Source organism: Fukomys damarensis, unplaced genomic scaffold (genome assembly GCF_012274545.1).
Source record: "Fukomys damarensis isolate Sample0158 unplaced genomic scaffold, DMR_v1.0_HiC HiC_scaffold_20, whole genome shotgun sequence".
NCBI classification, from domain to species: Eukaryota; Metazoa; Chordata; class Mammalia; order Rodentia; family Bathyergidae; genus Fukomys; species Fukomys damarensis.
This window is the reverse complement of record NW_022900932.1, coordinates 41,056,869-41,063,230: the sequence shown is the minus strand read 5'-3', so window position 1 is coordinate 41,063,230 and position 6,362 is coordinate 41,056,869. Positions and strand designations below refer to the sequence as shown.

Genomic DNA, 6,362 nt, shown 5'->3' with positions numbered 1-6,362 from the left:
GCACAAACTTTAGTGTCCATTTGCTAAGTTTTGACAAGTACATGAAATGTGTCTAATCAAAACTCATGTAAAGACATAGAATATTTCCAGCACCCAAGGAAGTTGTTCATGATTGTGCTCAATCAATTCTCACTCCACTTCACCCCAAACTGGACATTTCATACTTTGTTGGTAAGAATGAAAAGTAGTATAACTACACTGGGAGAGTTCTGGCAGTATTTTATAGAGTAAATTACACATCTACTGCATGAAATAGCTATTTAACCTATAGGCTTTACCCAAGAGTAATGAAAATGTAGGTCACAGGAAAACGTATATAAGAGTATTCACAGCTCTGTTCATACTAGCCCCAAACAAAACAGCCTGGGTGTCCATTCATGACAGATTGGATAAAAAATTATGTTTTATACGTACAATTAATTATGGCTCAGCAATAAAAAGAAGTGAACTACTGATACATACAACAATGCAGATAAATTTTAAAAACATTGACTGAGAAGTTTAACACAGAGTGTTACATTTGCATGAAGTTCTAGAATAGGCAAAATAGTCTATGGTAGGAAAACTGAAAAGATTAATTTTTTTAAAGAAATAGTCAAATTATTTTCCAAAAATGATGATACCATTTAACAGTTCTCTTAGCATTGTATACACGTTCCAGTTTCTTCACATCCTTGCCAAATCTTGGTGTGGTAAGTCTTTACTTTCAGCTGTTCTAATAGGTGAGTAGTACTATTTTGTTGTGGTTTTAATTTGCTTTTCCACAATGGCCAGTGATGTTGAGCATCTTCACATATACTTGTTTGCTGTCCAGATATTTTCTCTGGTGTAATGTCTACTCACATATTTTTGCTGATTTAAAAATTTGGCTTGTTTTCTTACTGTTGTGAGAACTCTATATATTCTGGATATGTCTTTTATCAGATGAATGCATTGCAGATACCATCCCCTCAACCTGTGTGTGACTTGTGTCTGCTTCCTTCTTTCCTTGCTTCCTTCTTTTTATCCCTCCCTCCTTTCTTTCTTCACACTTTCCTTCTGACAAAGTCTCACTATTTATCCTAGGTTTGAATGGAAATCACACTCTTTCTTCCTCAGCCTCCTGAATGACTGGGATTACTATGCCTGCCTGAGTTTTTATTTCTTTTTTTTTGCTCTTATAGTCTTATATTATTTTTTTCATTATTTAGAGAATACTTTATTAGTTTCTGTAATCAAACCCACTTCACACTTTCCTTCTGACAAAGTCTCACTATTTATCCTAGGTTTGAATGGAAATCACACTCTTTCTTCCTCAGCCTCCTGAATGACTGGGATTACTATGCCTGCCTGAGTTTTTATTTCTTTTTTTTTGCTCTTATAGTCTTATATTATTTTTTTCATTATTTAGAGAATACTTTATTAGTTTCTGTAATCAAACCCACGTAGATATGACCTTACATATTTAATACAGTGCATTACCCCTGTAGAAATGGAAAAAAATTTAACATTTCTAGACCAATATGGCTGTTAATTTCTGTTCAATGCCAACTCAACACAGTAAATTGGGATAACTTTTTCCAAAGTCGACAGCACAGTTAAAGTTTCCAAAAATTCAAATTATATATATGCATATATATATATTTATATGTATATATATGTATATATATATTTATATTTATATAAAAAGACCAATAATAGCAGTATGTTATGCATCAATAGCAGCAACAGCTTTTCCAGGCTCTGCAGTCATCTGAACAAAATGAGTTTTTATTTCTTCACAGCATCTTGGGCAGAACAAAAGATTTTATTTTAGAAGAAATCTAATTTAAGAGTTTTTCTTTTATCTTTTGTCTTTTATTCAAGAAATATTTGTTCAAAAATATATTCTCTTATGTTTTCTTCTAGGAGTTTTATGTTTTTGTGTTATATATTTAGCCCACCCCCCACACTGGTAATTAAACTCAGGACCTTGTACTTACCAGACAGGCATAGTGCCACTGAGCTATATCCCTGGCCCTTATATATTTAGGTTTATGATCCATTTTGCATTGATTTTTGTTTAAGGTACAAGGTATGTATCAAAGTTGTTGTTGTTATTGTTTGCATAGAAGTATTCAAGTTTTCCAGCACCGTTTATTGGACAAACTATCCTTTAAGAATTTTGTGGGGAAGGGCTGGGGATTTAGCTCAGTGGTTCCGCTGCCTGCCTTGCAAGCACAAAGACCTGAGTTCGATCCCCGATACCAAAAAAAAAAAAAATAATAATAATTTTGGGGGGAGGTATGGGGATGTAACTCAGTGATACAACACTTCCCTAGTGTCTTAGCATGTGCAATGCCCTGAGTTCAATCCGCAGTACCGCCAGTTGACTGTTGTTAAAATCATTTGTATATATATGTATGTGTCTCCCCCTTCCCTAAGACTTTCCACTAAAACAAATTAAGACAGTTCTATACTGTCTGATTAATGTGGCTCTTTGATAGGTCTCAAAATTAGTAAGCATTGTCTTCCAATGTTGCTCTTTTTCAAAGTTTCTTTGGCTAGTTTAAGTTCTTTTTGTTTCTAAATTTAGCATTAACTTGTCAATTTCTAAAAGAAGTTGCTGAAAAAATTACTTTGTTAATTTCTAATAAAAAGAAAACATTAAAAAAACCTTGCTGGGATTGTAATGCATCTAACAGACTGGTTTGGGAACTCTCATTCCCATTTTATCAGTATTGAGTCTTCCAACCTCAACAACATGGTATGTCTCTCCATGTATTTAGTTCTTTTATTTTTTTTCAGTAGTTTGTAGTTGTCAGATTACAAGTCCTCCACATCGCTTCTCGGCCTTTTGGCTAAGATCAAGTGTAGACTACAAGTCCTCCACATCTTTTATCAGATCTATTTTAAAAATATTTGTTGATAGTTGCTATTGTGAATGGAGTTGTTTTTAAAATTTCAGTTCTGATTTTCATTTGCTAATATCTATGCAACTATAATTTATATTTGTACATTACTCATATCCTGCAAACAACATTGTTCTACTCATTAGTTCTGGTAGCTTTTTTGTAGCTCCCATTAGATAGTTACAAATTTAGCATCTGTGAATAATGATAGTTTTACATTTTTTTCCAATTTAGATACTACTTATTTTCTTTTCTGCCTTATTTCACTGGCTAGAATCTTCAATATAACAGTAAATAGAAGGGGTGAGAGGAGATACTCTTGTTCTCCATCTTAGGTGTCAAACATTCAGGCTTTTATCATTAAGATGTTAATTGTAGGTTTTGTACATATTGTTATTGTGTTGAGGAAGTTCCCTTCTATTCCTAGTTTCCTCAGAATTTCAGCAGGAATGGACGTTGGATTATATCAATGGCTTTTTTTTTCTTTTTTGGAACGGGGTGGGGGGTGTCAAATTCCGGCCCTTGCTCCAGGTGGTGGAACCACTGAGCCAAATCCCCAGCCCATCAATGGCTTTTTAATTGTCTAATGAGAATGAGATGATCATATGCCTTCTATATTTTTAGCTTGTTAACATAGTGAATTGCATTACTTGAATTACAAATCAAGATGCTTCTAAAAATATAGAGCTGGTTTATAATTTTCAATATTTTATTTAAGATTAAAAATACCAATTTATATGTAAAGTAATCCTTTTTTCCTTTTTGTAGGTTTAAATATCAAGGTTATGCCATCTGGCAAATGAATTGGGAAACATTCTTCCTTTTTTATCATCTTTAGTGTATAAATTCTTTAAAATGTGCAAGATCTGACTAACCATTAGAATGCTCAGTGTTTCCTAGTTTTGGCTATTTTTATCACTGTCAGTTTTGGCAAACCTTAGAAATCCCCCCACATTGCAGCACCTACAACCATGGGCAACCATTCCAGAAAATAGAGAAATTTCCTAGGTTTAAAGTTACTCACACAGAATGAAAAATAAAGGTTTCACTCTCTTATGTAAAGACCTGACATCTCATACAGTGGTCCTCTGTTGATTTGGAAGGACAGTGTTCATCATACAGAGTTAACTGTAAAGGGAAAATAAAGCAAACCTGTATGTATAATTGAAACTATTTTTCTGTTTGAGATTGTTTTCAGATCCTGAATTTCTTCTAACTCTATAATGATCAACCGCAAGATTGGAAACATTACTTCTGAGGCTCATTCTCTAACGAGTAAGTTGAGTTCTAACTAGAGATATTTACCTGAGTCCTAGCTTTGTCAGCCTAACATTACACCTATTGCCTAGTAATATAAATTAAAAAATTAAGCACTCATCCTAAATCAAAGGAAAAGTTAATAAACAAATGGAGCTATATAATATAAAAAGCCAAAACTCAGAGAGTGCTATGTAAGACATTTCTGCTTCTTTTTATCAGGAGAAAGGTATACAGAAACTTTGCTCATTTTGGTCTCCACATCTCTACGTCCAAAGTTGAGGGCAGGTAGTTACAAAAGGGTCCATCAAATCTTCTAAACTGAACCACTTATAGCACTTTTCTTCCAGCTTTCTCCACATGGAAAACAATGTGGAGAAATCATGTGTTACGAATGACTCCACGAAAGGATGAAGTAATCTGTAACACAGTAGCTACTCGTTTTAGGGAAGTGAACAGGATGCCATCACAACTCAAAAAATCTGTTTTTTCTTACTGCTCTTTGAACTAAATAAAAGTATTCCAAGGTTAGCTGCTGCACAAGCTGGTCCTTAGGAGAATGAAAAAAAATATTTTTTAGATATCAAATTTCCAAAAGCTTCTTAAAAAGAAGTCAATATCTTCTTTAGGATTAAAAAGAAACCTCTTTTATCCAAAAATATAGGTTTACATGTGTTAGGGACCTGTTGCCGCCATCCCAGGCTGTATTCCCTTGGCTCTTAAAGACCTCATGCTCTTATCTTTAGTTTCCTTCCCCCCAAGGCCACAGCAGTCTGAGAGGTTAAACCTGTTTCTGCAGGACCAAACCCATAAAGGGCAACCTGGCCTGTGATAGGTTAAAGGTAGCCTGCTCCTCATAAATAAGCAATAGCCCAGCCCAAAACCAATAAAAGGACCTTCCTTTCTTTGTTCCTCTCTCTCTTTCTCTCTTCTACCTCTCTTCTCTCTCTCTCTTCCCTCTCCCTCTCCCTAACCTGCCTTCCCTAATAAAATCTCCTGTCAGACCTTTGGATGTGTGGCCTAGTTGTTGAGTGTCGAGCATTGTTGTGCCTCTACAACATGTGTAAAAAATATGGGTTTACATGTGTAAATGTGTATCTGTACAGAAACTGGTGGTTTATTTACATATGAAATCAATCTTAATATCTTATCTTTATAATATCAAGGTTTAATCGCAAAAGTAAACCTTTGTTCTCCAGTAAATGCATGTCAGGATGAGCCAGGATTTCAAGATATATGTAACATTTTAACATCTCTTTCATTTCAAATGACTATAAGTTACTGCTGTGTATCAGCTGTGCTTCCTGTTGTTATGGAAGGAATTGGCAAGTGACACAGAGGAAGCAGAATGGAAGTATAATCAAAAAGTTATATTCATTGACAAAGATCGATCCATATAAAGCTATGCCTGGATTGACCAAGTACTGGGCTACAACTCCTTTTATAGAGTTTTACAGCCTTGATCTTATTCGGAAGGTTACATTTCATTTTCACAGTTCACATTGCTGATTTTCAAGACATGGTGGCGAGGCAGTTGAATTTCAACCCAGATGTAGCTCTTCTTTGGAAGTGGAGGTTACCTTTAAAAGTTATTTAGTGGGCTGGGGATTTATCTCAGTGGTTCTGGCACCTGCCTCACAAGCACAAGGACCTGAGCTTGATCCCCTGTACCAAAAAAAAAAAAAAATCATTTAGTTATCTATTCTAGTCCAGGGGAAGGGGGCGTGTCTAGTCAGCAAAATTAACAATGGTTCTCTTCATTTACAAAACTTTTGGGGAGACTAGATGCCCCTGGTGACGGTTGATTCTGAACTAAACAAAGCAAAGGGCAGAAGTTATTTTACTTGACATTTTGTAGGTTTTTTGTTAAAGTGTTCTCTCTTACTGTTAACATTGGCTAAAGCTGCAAGACATTTTTTAAAATAACTTTTATTCCATATATTATTGTAATTTTCTTATTTTTTTCTTTTTATTGAGTTTATTGGTACAATCTAGGTATACAATACAGTTACATTCATCATTGGGATTCTGTACCTTTACATAATAGGTCTTGATTCTCATTTTTTTCCCCTTGTCCCTGCCCTCCCTTCACCCCCTCCTCCCCTCCCAATTTACAAACACTTTATTTCCATTTTTTCAGTTTCCCATATTTTTTTCCTCTCCCTTATTACCTTTCCCCCACCCTTCCCACTTTCCCTACACCTTTAGCCCTTTACTTCCTATTTCACATTATTA

General features: G+C 34.9%; 1 pseudogene; it reads left to right on the top strand.

Moving 5' to 3' along the window:
* The first annotated feature begins 2,799 nt into the window (after window positions 1–2,799).
* On the top strand, window positions 2,800–2,936 carry LOC117287088 (annotated as a pseudogene).
* The last annotated feature ends 3,426 nt before the right edge of the window (window positions 2,937–6,362 follow it).